The following is a 17,200-nucleotide window of genomic DNA, read 5'->3' as shown; positions in this document are numbered from 1 at the left end:
AGGGTTGCGAAGTATATTTCTCTGTTAATTGTAGACGTGATATCTTTGCGAACTCACGATGCTTAATTCTCCTGCTCTTTGAGAAAATTTCCTCTCGTAATCGGAAAATGATTTATTCTAAAATAAATCTTCTATTCCATAGAAATTTTAAATTTTACATATTTTAATCTGCACATTTTTAAAAAATATGTCTTAATTTTTTATTTCAATAAAGTAAATTAAATTAAATTTAAAAAAACAATTTAATATGTTTTAATTTCTTTTCCACTGTACCTTTTTAATTAATCGACATACATATGTGCATAAAAAATATAATTTTGTCATCGTAAGGACACTCTCTTTGATAAGTTTATAACATCTCATTTCCTATCATCCTCTTTCTCGTGTTTCGATATATAACAACGAAGAATCGCTTTATCGCACAGCGTTATTCGGCGATTAAATACGTCATTAAATCACTTCTGCTCGATTAGGAAGCGCGGGAAATTTATTTCGCGACGAGAATGCGCAATTTATGCGATAACGAACGACCGAACGATTAATGCAGTCTATCGGGATTCCTTTCTGACGTCGCGCCGGGCATAAAGTAACTCCGGCGGCTCGCGTTCCGTTCCGCTTTACTCGATTGTTGTCAGAGTGAAAGGAATTGAATTTTCGGATAATATTCATCCACTGCCGATAACGACGTTAAAGTGTCGCGAGATAACGACGTTGCCGGGGCAAATTGCATCGCCATGCGAATAAGAAAGCGGAAGCATCATTTTCTTTATTCCGCACTTTCCGCTTATCGAGCTAAACGCACTGATTAAAAAAGGGATGCGATACACTCATCGCTCAAATTTTTAATAAAATTCCAAATAACTAAATTATGATTGATTAATCTCATGTTTGAAAAATGGTATTGCTTATTATTATTATTATTGAAGCGGTTGTATCAATTAAGACTCTTGCAGCTGAAAAAGGTACTCATATAAATTATATATTCCTGTTATTTTTGTAGATTAGTAGATGATATAATACACTGATAAAATAGAGAATACGATATACTGATTTCACGTTTTATGTATCTCATAATACGTCATTACTTAATCTTCAACGATTGTTCAGCTTTTTCGCGAAGCAAGACGCGCGACAAAGGGCGACGTTGGTAGGCCGGTTTAAATTGTACATGAATAAATCCAATCTTCCATCAGGAGAGCATGCTAATCTCGCGCAACAAAAGCTCTCGGATTCCGGAAGCTGTACCAGTCCGTACGTAGCCATCTACATAACACGTGGCCACTCGAATCCGCTCGCATTCAAAGTTTATTTCGTTTCAGACGCGAGGAACTCGCGTCATAAAACTCTCGCGAGAGTCGCAGCCGAGAAAGAGAGCGATGGGGAGAGAGAGAGAGAGATAAAAGATCGTGTCATAGACGCAAAAAGTTTCGAAATATTAGTTCCGTAGACAAACGCCGGAAGTTGGAAACTGTCCGAAATTGACTACGTTACTGGCGAGCACGGTGACGCGCGCGCACGAACGAATGGTAATTCTGTTTTCGTAACAACGCTGATCAAAGCGTCACGATCAAACGGACTTCTGTAATATGGTGCCCGTCCTAATCGCGCGGCTTAATCGAGAAGCGAGTGTGAGCTTGTGAGCTAGAATGTATACCGCTCGCCTGGCAAGCGAGTTCACTCTCTGGCTGACGTCGCTTTAAAATTGTAATGTATTGTAATGCGGTATCGCCAACTCTTTCCTCTTTATTTCAGACAGGTGTCAAAGGTTCGCTGAATTTTTACCAACGATTTCGAATCTGGATGATATAATGAGAATTAATAGTGTTGCGAAAAGAAATTTCAAAGCAGGAAATAAAGGAAAAATACAAATGTAAGTTCTTAATTTAACAAGACTTATCGATATTTTAAATTGCAAGTAAAAAAATGATATGATAAATGTCAAGCATCCGTTGAATCATTAAAAACAAAAACATTAAAATTAATAATAATCTATTATAAGTAATTTAATATATAAGTACGATTTAGAAAAACATTACTAAAAATAAGATATAAAAAACCTATCATGTTGAATTTAATTTGTGTTAATATGTACGTATCTGAATCAGAATTCAGATAAGCAGGAAACAATTTTTTCCTCCTCTGGATTGAAAATTATTGGTCGATGACACAGTAACACTTTTAATTAATGATTTCCTGCCAGTCTTTTTAAACATTCCTGAAGATATACTCAGCGGAACACACAAGCCGAATCCGTTTGTGGTTGGCAATCGAATTCCGACATCGGATTTACCTGGAATCGTTTCCGGAACGGTAATGAAGCTCGAAGACTAATTAGGCAAAAGCGAGTCATCTTCCTTCACATGAAAATTATCGACTCGATTTAAGATCACGAAACTGCGCAAATCGCTCAATATATAAAATTCTGAAATAATGACTATCATTTATTTCCATAGAAATTTTAATGCGTTCATTATTTCTTCGTAATTAACAAGAATTGAATCGTGAGAAAAAATAAATAGTACAATCTTGTAAAAATTGCTTAGTGTGATAATTTTCAGAAAATTGTTTCTGTAAAGCTCCTTTTTATTCATTTAAAATATAATAATTGATAAATAATTGGAAAAATAAATCCCTTTTTTTACGAGAACAAAGTCGAATAACCGAAGACGCATTCGCATACATGCGTGTGCTTCAGAGAAGCACAGACATAGCATTAAATCCCCTTTCTAGGCTTCGGAAACCTCCGCGGCAAGTGCATTTTGTTGTGCGCCCAGAAATCTGTTATTCAATTTGAAATGGCTTTATCGTGCGTCTGAAACCAACCCCAGATTTCGCATTGATGCCAAACTACATGGACTATGAAATCCGTCCTTCGCACACACTCAGCACGCAGAGGCACGCACATAGCCGCATACTCATACGCACGCGTAGGCGCTTCCCTCCGCAGTTCTCTCTGGTGAACTACCAACAATAATGGTGAGACTGAGTGCTCGAAACTTTCGAGCGTTCTTCCAACGACACTTTCAGCGTTTTCTTTCGAGTACGCGGGGTAGAAAAGGCCACGATCAGAAAGTAAAATACATCGCATTGGCGAAAAATAAATAATCCCAAAGCACACCGAAGTGTAATATAAGCGAGAAAATATAAGCCTGCGAGAAATCATGCAATTTTATTTAATATAAATGTGCAAAATGGTACAATCCCCTTTTCGATATTTTTATCATCAATTTATTATGTGTGTACGCAAATATTATTTTGTTAATAAATAATGTAACTGTGAAATCTAATATATTAAATCGTTTTTTACATTTTTTTCTGAAATTGTCAATATCGTAATTCTGCAATTTTACATATTTCTGTAAATAATTTAATATCTTTGAACGTATATGAGAATTTTATTATTTTGTACAAAATAACTGTTATTATATATGCATAAAAGTTTTTTCTGTTTCTAATTTATATATGTTGTATATAAATAAAATATTTCAAGCAATATTTGAAAAATAATATTTGTGATGCGATGATATTTATTTGACGAAGTAAAATAATATTTTATGTTTGTAAGAAACACATACTCATATATGTATATAAAAAGTCGATAATTTAATTTAAAATAAGTAGATATTCTAGAGAGAGAGATATTTTTATTTGTAAACAATTAGTGTTTAAAATCATTATTTATTAATTAAAAAGTTCACGAGCGAAATTTGATAATAATTTTACCGGTTGAAAATGAGGCTTGAAATATATATTGACAGTACGGATAATCTAATATTATTTATATCCGATTCAAATATATTTTAAGCTTTACAGAGAGTCTGACGCTTCTATGTGGCAAGTAATTTTCGTCAAAAGTGTCAGCTGTCAAGTTTTTCACGTGCGTGCTTATCAATTGCTAGTGCTCCTGTTCACTCGGTATGACAGCTACTTGTAAAAGCTGCATACAGCTGATAGATATACACCGCGACACACTTTTGGATGCTGGATACGATGCGCTCACAAAAAGTATTCACAAATACGAAGAATCCCGTAAAGGCATGTGCATTCGCAGGATAACGAAGCGTACAAAACGGTGCATATCCATCCATACGTCGTATACGACATCCGATAACATCCATGCAAGCAAGTGCATGCGGGAAGCACAGGTAACATTCTCGATAAGAACACGGTAATTCTACATTTTTATATCTCACCGAGTAGGGAATAAAAAGGGGAAAACAGGGAAAAAAATACAACAAAGAAATCTGCAGTTATTCCGGTTTTAGATATCTCACCTCGTATCTGCTAATCCGAATATGCACGAAATTAGCGGCGCGAAGCGAGGATCGTAAAACGTTAACCCATTTTCATCCTATCGATCCGTTCTCGGGTCGAACGGGGAGGCAAGAGGAGGAGAGACCAACGAAGAGAAAGGGACAGCCGGGAATAATGCCAGACTAGTCGTTAAACGAATGCTTAAAAGCGCTTAGATTGGTGTCTACCAATTAGGGCAGGCGTAAAATCGAAACGACGCGTACGATTCCATCGAATGTGCTATTCGGATCAATTTGACTAATCCGCCGTATTATTGCTGGAAAAGATGCGGTAGAAATAGAATTTTTAAGTTCATGCAAAATAAATTATCGTTTTTTTTATTGTCATTAAGGAATTTTGTACAACGATAAGTGTTTATTTTTTTTGTCAAAGTGAATGAAAAACGATTGAAATAAATTGAAGAAAATTTTAAAGCGATTGATGAAATTTAATCGAATTAATTGTTTATAATAAAATTAAATCCGCGGAAATAATTAACATGTGAGAGGATCATTGTTATAAAAATCGCATAAAATATCGTTTAATGATTTATATAACAGCAAAATATGTAAATGACAAGAAACTCACTTTTCCTAAGTGTCTGTCAGATGAAACGATTTCTACTAACAATTACGTTTCGCGACAGAGTTTTCCCAAAATCGCCAAGTTGCAAGTTTCCAACAAACGCTACCCCTTTCCCCTCTCTCAAGGACAAATGCGCGTGCATATACCTCACTCTCACCAACACACGTACCACGTACATACAATCACACAGACAGGGATGTGCGTGCGCGCGCGCGCGCGCAGTCGAGATTCAGGCCGGGAAGGCAGAGGTGGGTTCACCTCTTGCAGGCTCGCAGGTACGTGCACGTAGGTATACGCGCACTCGATTGGCGTCGACCGGCGTCCCGGGAGGGGCGCGACGCCAGCCAAGAACGGACGTTGATACTAAACCGCGGCCCGAGCTGCTCCGAACGACAGTTCAACGAGCGTGTGTTCCGAGGCCGGATCACGGTGGTCCATCCGAGCGGGCCCGGTCGCGCAAATCGATTCCCTTGATCGATCATTACCGCCGCGTTACGTCATTCCGCGAGCGGGAAAAGATCGTGACCGACAAATTTACTCGTGAATCTTTGTAGTTGACAGACGTTCGAGATTATGATCTAGGATTATTATGCCGATTGACTCGCAATGTCATCGTCGTCGTCATCGTGACAACATCGGGACGGTGAACTAGTCACGTGACTCTCCTGAAGGGGATCAACCGGCGCGCTCGATCCTTTCGACGAATTCTAGAGACGGATCTTCTCGCAGGACGCACGAGGACGTTGGATAGTTCTCGTACGTATTGATATATGTGTGTATCGCGCGTGTTTGGAAGTGTCATCTGTTGTGTGTTGATTGAGTCGCAGTGCTGTTCGGTGGCGCGCGCTACCGAACGTGATCCAGCGGGTGAGTGCGACAGGAGTGCATTCGCGGGAAAAGGGGAGAGGGAGAATGCGAGATTAGAACTCTTAAGTGCGTGTCACTTCCGGCCAACCGGAAGCCTGCGTGCGAATGCCCCCGAGAGATGCGTCCAGCGGTGCGGTCGCCACGAATGATCGCGATAGCGCAGCATCCACTGCTGCGATCTACTTGGCCGAACGAATTCCGGCTACTGATTAATCCACCGATATAGTTAATCCAACTTGTCTCGCTCGTCGGCGACCTTGTTTCCGCCGAGACCCTTGCCCTCCAGGTTCGTAAATTAGTGACCCTGTGAAGCTGACGAGAGGATCCTGAATTCGAAAAAGTAATAAGGAAGACAGAAAATGAGACACGACTTAATCGAACAGATAATTACTTTATTTATCTAAAAATTGTGCAGATCATAAATAATGATCAGAGAATGATGAATAAATTAAAAAACTTACGTAAGAGTGATTTGAAGATTAAGAATTAAATTTGACTTGACACGTTATAAATAGTGATTAACACTGCCTGTTTGTCACTTTTGTATTCTTTATGAGACAATTCGAAACTCTTGGTTAAAAAGTGAGTTAGTGAACCGAGGCTAAGAGCGCAAGATTTATTTCAATTCGATTACTACTTCCCGAGGGAACGTTCAAACTCTGTGTCCCAATTCGTCAGTGAATCGGAAATGGAAAGTGAAGTCTGACTTAACTCAACATACGAGTCTACATTGTCGTTGCTTTTACAGAACATACGATACGAAATTCCTGTTCTACAGAAACAGTGATCTAAGAAAAACTGAAGGATTTTATTTTAAATAAATCTCTATCTTCTTCTATTTTTTACACGCTCATTCAAACTTCGTAACTTTATTCAATAAAGCGATTCTCTTGGATAGGACACGAAGTTTAATTTAACTTAGGAGCGCATTGGCTTTATTCTATTTGCTTCAATTCATTTATTCTTTCATAGAATTATCAGTTCACATTCTGATTTATAAAGGATCGTTCGTGTGAAAAATGAGTATTTAAAGGGATTATTCCAAAATCGATGGCTCCACTCATAAAGAAAGATTCTAGAATGCAAGGTAAAATTTGACTCAATATATATCGAAACTATCGCTTTTCGATTCCTGAGAAATATCCGATGACAATTAAATATCGGATCACCGGTTCTAATTAATCGACGACCCTGAAAGCGCCGACAAGCGTTTGCGTCGATTACTCACTTTGCGAATGAATTTTTAAAGCAGAAGAAACGTAAGGGGGTACGATCGTTACTTCGCGGATGAATATTTCAAGGACACGCCGGTGATGTTTAATGCGTAGCGAGTATAAGCAAGCTTCGAGATAGCATGTGCAAGTTGAGGAAAAAATTGATTATAAATGAAAGTTGATTAGTTGACTATAAAAAGAAACGGGAAATACGAGAAACTTGATTGTTGCTTTCGTTTTGTTTCTTCCGAGAAGATTTCAGATTGCGAAAGTTCCGAACTGATTTCCGATCGTAAACAAGACCGATGCATTAAGGATTTTCATTTGTCGACAGTGGCATGAATGTTGTATGAACGTGATTTCTTGACAAGAGGATCTTCCTTTGGAAGGTGATCGTGAACGTCGAACTGGAATATTGAATAGACGATCAAACATAGAAAGTTTACATGTTTGATGGATGAATTATTTGATAAATGCGAATGATTGCAACGATTAATTGTCAGGATAACAGTGTGTTATAACCATTAACAGATTGCGCGAGTGCGATTCTCTCTCTACTACTTCGGAATGATAACTCTCCGAAGTATTATAATAGAGGAACGATTAAAAAATGAATCGCACAGTGACAGAAATGACAATTGTGAAAGTGATTAATTAATATCTAGATAATTAGCACATATCAAGAATTACGCTTCTGTGAAAGTATCGATAGGACGAAGAATCTACGCTATGTGCTACATCAAAGGAACGTTTGACAAGTGACTAGAACTAGTGCATCGCTGCAACTCATTAATATTCATTAACATTAATTAATGCTGCTTGAACTAATTCGTAAAATTGCATGTGTTTCAATCGTCGACAAAGGATACGTATATCGAAAGAAGTATTAAACAGTACATCTAAAGGATAATCTGAGCATCGCTAATTAATAAGAATAATTAATGACGGATTCACGTTCTTTCGATTCCGACAATCCGAATCCCGATTAAAACCGACAGAACTAGGACACACGAGTGCGATTAAGACCTAGATTTTAGTTAATGAATCGTCGCACGATCGCTAATAGTCTCATAAATGCTTCGTAATACAAATTATACTGAATTACATATCACTCGTAACTGCCACTCTCTCTTCAAAGGATCAAAACAGGCGCAGTGACTGCCAAGCTCAGGTTCTGATTAATCAGACTAATTAACTCTATGTGCCATAGTGTACACGACCTTTTAGCCTTTGACAACATCTTGTCCTCGCACGTGTGACACATTTGCGTACGATCGAAACGCGATTTAGGAATAAACGCAGCGTGCTGTTTATCTACAGGAATAATTAGGACGATCTAAGGACAGTCGCGAGATAGCGAAAACGCGCAACGGGGACATCTTCATTGACGAATCGTTTGACGAACAACATCTTAATTAATAATCACGCAAAGCCATTGAGATTCGTGTGCCGTTTCGCATAATAAGGGAAGCGATCGGTAGAGAGAAGAGGAAAGCGAGATCGAGAAAGAGAGTGAGAACGATAGGAAGGAAGAGAGACAAGGAGTCGCGGACAGAAAGAAAAGGCAGACGAACAGAGAAAGAAAGAGACTCCCGGTGCTACTTCGCCCTCCTCTTTCACGTCTACTTTTTATCGTTTCGCGAAGGCCCGAAAAAGAGTTCTCACGCCGCACGCGAGAGAGACCCCGAACACGCACGCAGGCACGCACGCACGCACGCACTCGCCCCTCCGAGAGAATCAGAGAGCCCGCGGCGCGCGAGGGATCTTGATTTCTTCCTGCTCGTCGATTTTTTCCCCCCTCTCGGATCTCGCCGGCCGTGCCGAGGACTGCCGGTGCAACGCGCGAAGGTGAGTTCTTTTAGTCCTGCAACGACGGGATATGACTACCACCACTATGATAAGAAACGCGATTGAAACCATAGTTCCAGTCTAGTTCGCCTTTTTTTTTAATTTTAGCGAAACAATAAAGATGATGTTTTCGACGTTTTTTTATTTATTTTGTAAACAAAGGATTATCGTGCGCTTTAGAAATTTATTTTGACAACCGTGAATAAATTGTTTATTCGAAAAATTCGATATTATTAGGACTTTCACCAGAGATACCCTTCCAAGATACCAGGGGACAAGAAAAATATACTCTTCTGCACGTATCTATCTATTTATATTATCATGTTGCTATTATATATTGTGTAATTTTTAGGAAATCTATGTAATAAGAATATATTTAAAGAATATATATATATTTGAAAATGAAATCCACACAGAGGTAACTGTGATGAATTGCGCAAATAATAGCAGAATAATTACCAACTACGAATGTTAGTCCACATACCATGTACTTGTTTGTGTGCGACTCAGAGGCGAATCTATGTTAGGGAACTAGGAAACCGCCCGAGGCGTTGCATGTGCAAGGACCTCGTTAGGTTATAACTCTGACGCGCTATCCGGGTTGATCATCATATACATAGGTCTCTTTCATTCAATCTGATATCGTGTACGAGATTTCGAGCATTGCTCGAATTCTGACTCCTGTGAAAGCGTAATAATTTTATTAGAGACTTTTATTACAAGATGATCGCGCACAGGATAATTCTTTCTAAGAACAAATATCATTATTTTCGGTCATCGTAATTTTTATAATACATTTTTTACTCCTTTTTATAACAATTATACATCAAATTATTTTGAAGGAACGTCCTGCTGAGCGCGTATATATCTGATATTCTAAATATCTCTCGACAAAAGCTTGCTAAATATATAATAAAAATTGCAGGACGTAGAATTCTTACGTATAAGAGTTCCCGCTTATAAGTCCCTGAATAAATATAACGCGGCACGTGAAGGCCCGCCGCTTAAATTACGGTCGCGAAGATATTACACTTGTTCCGGCGTTGCGCCGGAGAGACAAAAATGCGCCATTTTCCGGAACAAATGGTCCCTACATGTGGAAGCAATACGCACCTCCGTGTACCCATCCGTTCGGTACGAAATTATAACGGATATATCGCAACTTCCGCCCTATAATGCGCACTCGCGCATGTACATGCATAATAGTAGATAATACGCTTCGACGTAAATGATTTGCCCGAGTTATTGCGAAAGTAAGAAGCGGAGAATTATCAAGCATAATTCCGATATCGATCGATATCGATTAGCGACAGCAAAATTCGTTAATCTATCGCATAATATATCACTTCTCTCTGCAAAGGCTATTTTTAATACAAATAAAATCAATAAAAAATATAAAGATATAATAAAATAGAAAATATCTCTAATAAATAATATCGCAAATGTCAATGACATTAAATGTTACGACATTAAATCAAAACTTGGGAAAATGCTATAATGTTTCAGATTGTGACTATTCGCTTGTAATATTATTCCTTAAGTTTTATTGCTATTTTATATGCTATTTAATACTATGTTAGTCGACATCGCAATTCTTACTTCTCTCTCTTATGATCGTGATATAATTGCACGAATTACTGTTTCTGCAATACTCTTTGGTTAGAAAGCTTGTAGTTTAGATTGCAGTCAATAAAATTGGCAGTCATTATTCTCAATTATTTATGTTATTTATTATACAAACGACCATATTATGTCTTTAACGATTATACGATCATTATTCATCACATTCAAAAATATTTCCCATATATTCTACAATTACGTTAATTGGCAGTATTTCTCTCTCTCGGTAATATATGACATAAATCTGATATTTATAGTAAATTAAATTGCCATTTTCTCTTTTTCGATGTCATAAATATTTTTCAAAACCGTATAAATTAAAGGATTTTCATAGCCCAGCAAGCTCGATTCGATGCATGGATTTTCAAATTGTCTCCTCTCGCATCTTACTCTTACTTTAATTACGTCCGGGCCGTAACGCTCTCCGGAAAGAGGCATTAATTAAGCGGAAACGTGACGCAACGATGCCGCTGCGCGATCGGGTCCGACAATGCAACGATGCTATGCCTCCCGGTGTTAAATGCGCCCGGGGCACCATGCTCTCTCTCTCTCTCTCTCTCTTTCTCTCTCCGGAGAACCAAAGACGAGCCCACCTCTCGTCCACAGAGGTACAAACTGGTTTCGGAAGAGAGACGCCGTCTCTTGCCTCCTATGCCTTCGTCCTCGCTGCCCCGCGTGCTCATCGCCGATCTCCCCGCCCCCTCATTCTCTTTCTCACACGCCGGAGCGGAGTCGATCAAGCCTCTCGCTCGAGCCGGGACCGCTCGTCTTATTCTTCGGGTTCTCTATCTCGGCGAAAAATCTATGTCAACCGACATGTTGACACGTGTTCAAACGTTACGGGCGCGCGAGCTCGCGCGGAAAGAAGCGAGGAGGGAACCTGGGAGGAGGCCTGGAAGTCGGGTTACTGGTATGCAGTGTCGGATTTCGCCGTGTTCCTCGGAGAGAGCGAAGGGGGATCGCGCAGAGAGGAACGCACACCACGAGATGCAACGTAGGAGAGCGTACACGTATATGCGTCTACACACGAGACACGCACGCCCAGCCGTCTCATGAATCAAAACTATTCGTGACGGGAGGGGGCGGACAGAGACAGAAGGAGGGAGGACATACGTGTTTGCTTACAATAAGCGGGAGGTCATGTCGCGGTAGCTATCGCGTTGCCCTGATCCGAGATATGAATTTAATTTTATTATGACGTGAGTGGGTCGGTTATCTTCGAATCGCGCCATCGTTCCCGCGGGGGAAAGGGGGAGAGGCGAGGAAGGAGAGAGAAAGAGCGATACGTAGAACGATGATGAGAAGAGATAGGACCGGGCGACCTATTTTAATGTACCGACTGACCTTTTGGAAATGTTGCGCTCGGGAAAAAAGGCAGAGACGTGTAATTGTTCGGTTGGAGAACGTTTGATCGACGTGGAATCTGGAAACAATATAAACGGGTAATGGTGAACGATGAATACTACTGCGCGAATCTCGCCAAGTTTCATTCCCTTGTAATCTTGCGCAGCCAGTTTGCTGGAATTGCATGCGCTAAGTCACTCCCAGGTGTTTCATGAAATAAGTGCTTGCATAAAATCTATAATCATTTTCAGATATCCTGTAGTGTTGCTACAGAGTCGTGAAAATTTAGACAGAATCGAACTGAAGAGTGCAATATAAAGAAAGAGAAAGATATATATAAGCTTTTTATAAGCTTTGTGAAATATAAATAAAACACACTAACTGTATTAAATAAAAATTGAAAAAAATAATTATCGCACTGAATAATAAAGTAATAACATTCACATAAACGTACTAATTAAAGTTCTGCGAATAAAGGGACGATTGCGTGATCAGAATAATGAAAGGTACAGAAACTCAAAACTCGATCATGAATTAAGAAAGGGAATTAAAAATTATATCAGAATTAAAAATCGGAGTATTATCTTGATACGAATCAAAGATTCCGCAAAATTGCACAAAATTGCACGGCGCAATTTATATTAACGGGCTAATTAAAGTGACAATGATATTCTCGTTGATTTTTATTGCCGCCTAGCATGACTGCATTTCGCGTATGCGTGCACGCGTGAAACCATGACGTGCGCACCATCACGAGCAGCAGACAAACGCGGTTCGGTACTTTGCGCGCCGGTAAATTAATATTCGCGAGTGGGCGGCGCGCGTATAAATATTCAAAAGTAGGCACGTTCGGCCGTCTCGTCTGACTCATTGGATCGCCGGCTGAGTCTCCCTGTCCGTTTTCACTTTCTGAACGTTTTCGCTTTTCAGCGCATCGTGGCTTACACACCCATAAACCGGATAACGTACACATGGCGAGGGTTCGCGAAAAACGCATAAACGCAATTTAGCTGGCACGATATATAGCTGGTGGCTATATTTAATTGTCGCAATTAGCGCGAAGAATTTATTTCATAAAAACGACAATTTCTCTGCTGAATAAATTAATAAATATGAATACAAAAAGATTATTCGAGATTTTTCGATATTTATAAGAGTGTATTTTTAGATGAAATATCTATTGCTATGATTTCTACTATCTTTTCAATATGTGATTCTAGAAATAAAATGAAAGAGATACATCTTAATCTTAAGAAATACATACATATATAAAATAAAAAAATAAATTATTAAATTATATAAATTGCATTACATTATGAATTAATTGGCTTGTTAAGATTTAAGAAATATTTCAAATATGAAATATTTTATTGAGATACTTTAACATAAATATAAAATAAAAAATAAAGTGTAGTAATGATACTCTTGTTTACAGGTTTAACTCGACATGATCATCTTTTAATCCCATGTAGTTATCGTTCATTTATATTATATATGTATATAGAAAAAAATGAATTTTGCATACTGGGATTAATGGGATGGAGTCATCGCGGTTCGAGAAATTAATTGCATCGCGTGGATAATTAATGATTCCAAATCGATGATGGCGTTTGAATCAAAATTGATAGAAATGTAATGTGCCACTCGATTTATGAATCGTACTCAATTGGTGCATATTTCAATAATGCAAACGTGATTCATGTGATATATTTATTTCAGTACGTGAATAATCATCGATGTTAAGTAGACAGTGCTATTTCAATCGCGGGTTATAAAAATGTGTGTAACGCGCAGATGATTTTAAATAAATATTTTTCATAGATAAAAAATGTGTTTTCAAATAATATAATTCTCGAAAGTATTATATATATAATGGCCTACATTTGATTGTACAAGCTATTTTCTCGGATAGTGACAACATATGATAAATCGAAATACAGGTCACAAGATTTTTCAAGTCCATAAATATTACACTGAGAAAAAGGAATTGTTGAATTAAATAAATAACTTTAGTTGACTTCTATTTTGTTAATTCAATACTAAAATTGTCTAAATAACAAAAAATGTGTTTTAATTAACAAAATAAGTGATTGAGACACTTGAATCAATTATTTGAATGGATATAATTGCATGAACACCATTATGTGTTACTAGAACTAAAAAGATATGTTGAATGAACTGAATCAAAATCTGAGTAACTGCACATATTGTTAAACTAAAAAATTTGGAAAAACAATTTTGATGGTTTGAAACAATCAAATATTCCATTTTATTAATCTTGTTCGCATGTTACGATGAACTAAATCTTCAGTTAGATACAAGATATATTACAACTAATAGTCTGAACTTGATGTAACAAAATAATGATTTGAGAGAAATCATAAAACAATTAAATATAATTTATACATTTAGTTAATTGAATCAATTATTGTATTGAATTTTCTCGACATTGTATCATTTCAAGACCAAAATTAATTGAATTAAATACGATAATATTCATATACTTCCACGAGCTTCACGCCTCGCCTCTAGGTGGCGAAAAGGAAAACGCCTAACCCGAAAGTGACATTCATTTAAGACAGTAATATAAGGCCGCGACACAAGTCCCACGAATCACGGCTTATCAATTAAAGAGCGATATTATAGCCGCATCTCTTATAGCTTTTGCAAGGAGCTCTAGAGCTCCATGTAATTAACAGCAGACGGTTAATTTTTTTTAATTCCATCATATATGTATCTATATACAGAGAACATTAAATCGATCAAGTTTTTGAGAAATGACATTAAAATAAAAATTTAGTAGTTAGCTAACTTGACGAAAAATTATTCTGTTTTTAATGGATATATTGTCATAAGGATTATATATTCGCTCAAAACATTGAAACATATACACAGAAGAACAACTCATTTACTTCGCCCAAACATATTTCTAGTTCTCACTATATCTATTTCAGTTGATTTAAAATAATATTTAGTTCAATTAACTACTTTTCATTATTTCAAACAATTATGTAATCTTGTTATTCGGCCTGTATATGCTGTTGGCAGCCCGTGACCGCCGGATTTAATTTATTCAACAAAATTTTCAATGTTTTTACAAAATTTTTTTCTCAGTGTACTTTAGAATAGAATTTTAATCCTTGCACAGGATACACACAATTAACAAAGATACTTTAAAGTTTGAAAATTGAATTGGAACAAGAAGAGAGAATATTCAGTTAAATTTTTATCAAGGAAAAATGCTTTATTGACATATGCAGAAAGAATAATACGCTTCTGTATATAAACTTTGATATAAATCTTCATAATGCATATTTTGTTTGACATAAATACAAAGCTAAGTTCTGTATGCATATAACGTATGCATAAATTATTTATAAGACATACTTAGAATTACATTATAAAATAATTATTAAATATTTCACATTATCGAATTACCATTAATTAAATTGGTGTAAATTAGTGTAAACAGTAGCGAATCTCTAGCATCTTTGATAAAACATAATTATTAACTTATTAATGAGATTTTGAACTTTCATTAATTTCAAGTAACCTCCTTTTCTATAAGCAGAATCTTAATTTACAATTCGAATGTCGCGTGCGCGCGTACATTTTGTTACACGTCGCCTCATCAAGCGGCACGTAAAGAGCGTGCTCGTACCCCCCGATTCTCGACAATCTTTTTTCAAAAGGGCGATGTGGGCGCGCATAACAAAGATGAGTTTACTGGGATGAAAGTCATCCGAAGCCGGGGAGCTATCTCTATTCACATAGCAAAGAGAGTGACGCGCCGGGGTCAGGTCGCGAGAGTAACTAGATACTTCAGGAACTCTCATTACGATGATCCACTGGTGCAATAGTCGCGCTCTGTAAACCAATATTAAGAAAGCATTGTCGCGTGTCTATCGGTGAATCACTTCCACGCATACAAGGCTGTCGAACAATGGGCCGGTCGTCGAATTATTAGCCTTTGCACCGATTGAGTGACGAGTCTCCTGCCTCGATCGTCGTTTCAAGAGTATTTCGATCTGCTGTTCCGTGGTAATAATTAGCGGACTCTTAATGAATTTTTCATTCTATGTTGTTGGATTAATGATAAAATTTCATCGGAAGATAAAAATGAATCACATAAAATCTTGGAAACAATAGTATTTAATTAATTTTGGAAATAATAGTAAAAAGTTAGAAACATAGTAGCTTTTCTATGTTTTTAAATAATTTTCCGAAATTTATATGGAATTAGTGAAAATTTTTAAACTTAATGTATATTGCTCTTGTGAAACTTATAAGACTGCAATAGGAACGTTTGACGATCGCACGGGAATAACGGTGGTAGAATAAACTGCCATCTTTATCGTGATATGAATTGAATTTAAATGAAAAGTATTTTCTCTTTAAATTCTGAGTGTCATTCATTACAGTATTTTCAAAACTATGAATTTCTTGGAAAATATGACATTTCCATATTATTTATCAACTTCGACATTTCATAAAAGATCGACTATCCCTGTGCGATTCGCGAATTAAATACAGTCGCTATTTGATGCATTTATTTGTACACGTTTATCTTTGTTCATTGAAAAAAAAAATGAATCTGAAAGACAAATAACCTAATTTTTAAAAAATACTTTATGTATATTTTCTGCCCCGCAGAATTTATACTTATTTTAATTGCAGCAATGATATATGATGAATTCAATGTGCAAATAATTATGAAATTGCGCTGACATGACGAGAAACATTAGCGACGCCATATCGGCGATTTTTTTTCGTGTCACAACGAGACGTTACGACCTACTTGAATGTTAATAGCCATGCAATTAAAAACAGCCGACCGCGCCTAATCGTTAGATGGAATTAGTTGCATACATTACATTTACACATGAGGTAATCAATCTAAAATTTTTATTATGGACGTCTTTAAATTGCTCTATGCGATGCCTCAAGTTTATTCGCTTGAACAAAGAAGATAAGACGTGTTCAAGAATTGTTTCGAAAAATGTCTATGAATGTCGTTATACGCTACTATTCAAACTTTAGCAATTAAGCTAGATGAATGTACTTTAAATGACTTTGACTTTGCTTAATCAACATTATAATTTCATTATAAAATCTACTTCATAATCGAGTCTTAAGTATTCCAATAGTCATTTCTATTCCATCAAGATCATCGTTTTCCATTAATGCCATCAAATGAATTTTCGTTAAAATCGATATTAAATTCATCCATCTCTAATTGAATATCAATGCCATATGCAATTTTAATTCATTATCGAATTTTAACCGTTGCATTAAGTTTGAATCAACAAATATATCATTCATTCATGTCACCAACAGGAGCGAAAATAATCCATCGATAATCTCGACAGTCTTCTGCGATAAAAAGATAATAAAATAAAAAATTATGATTTATATTTCAATTATATAGA

At 36.9% G+C, this 17,200-nt stretch overlaps 2 protein-coding genes across 4 annotated transcripts in view; one reads left to right on the top strand and one right to left on the bottom strand.

Annotated features, from left to right (window-relative positions):
• The window catches only part of LOC145969280 (uncharacterized), a 183,359-nt gene that overhangs the window by 76,324 nt on the left and 89,835 nt on the right, over window positions 1-17,200 (bottom strand). The gene's annotated exons all lie outside the window — the stretch shown is intronic.
• LOC145969278 (latrophilin Cirl) overlaps window positions 8,733-17,200 on the top strand; it is a 421,116-nt gene continuing 412,648 nt past the window's right edge. Inside the window, exon 1 of the mRNA XM_083095267.1 lies at window positions 8,733-8,807. The gene's annotated coding sequence lies outside the window, so the exon portion shown is untranslated. The remainder of the gene's footprint in view (window positions 8,808-17,200) is intronic.

Source organism: Camponotus vicinus, unplaced genomic scaffold, assembly GCF_025532165.1.
Source record: "Camponotus vicinus isolate PSW18456_S1 unplaced genomic scaffold, iyCamVici1.0 SCAF_3, whole genome shotgun sequence".
Classification (NCBI taxonomy): Eukaryota; Metazoa; Arthropoda; class Insecta; order Hymenoptera; family Formicidae; genus Camponotus; species Camponotus vicinus.
Note: the sequence above shows the minus strand (reverse complement) of the source record. Positions and strands in the feature narration are given on the sequence as shown.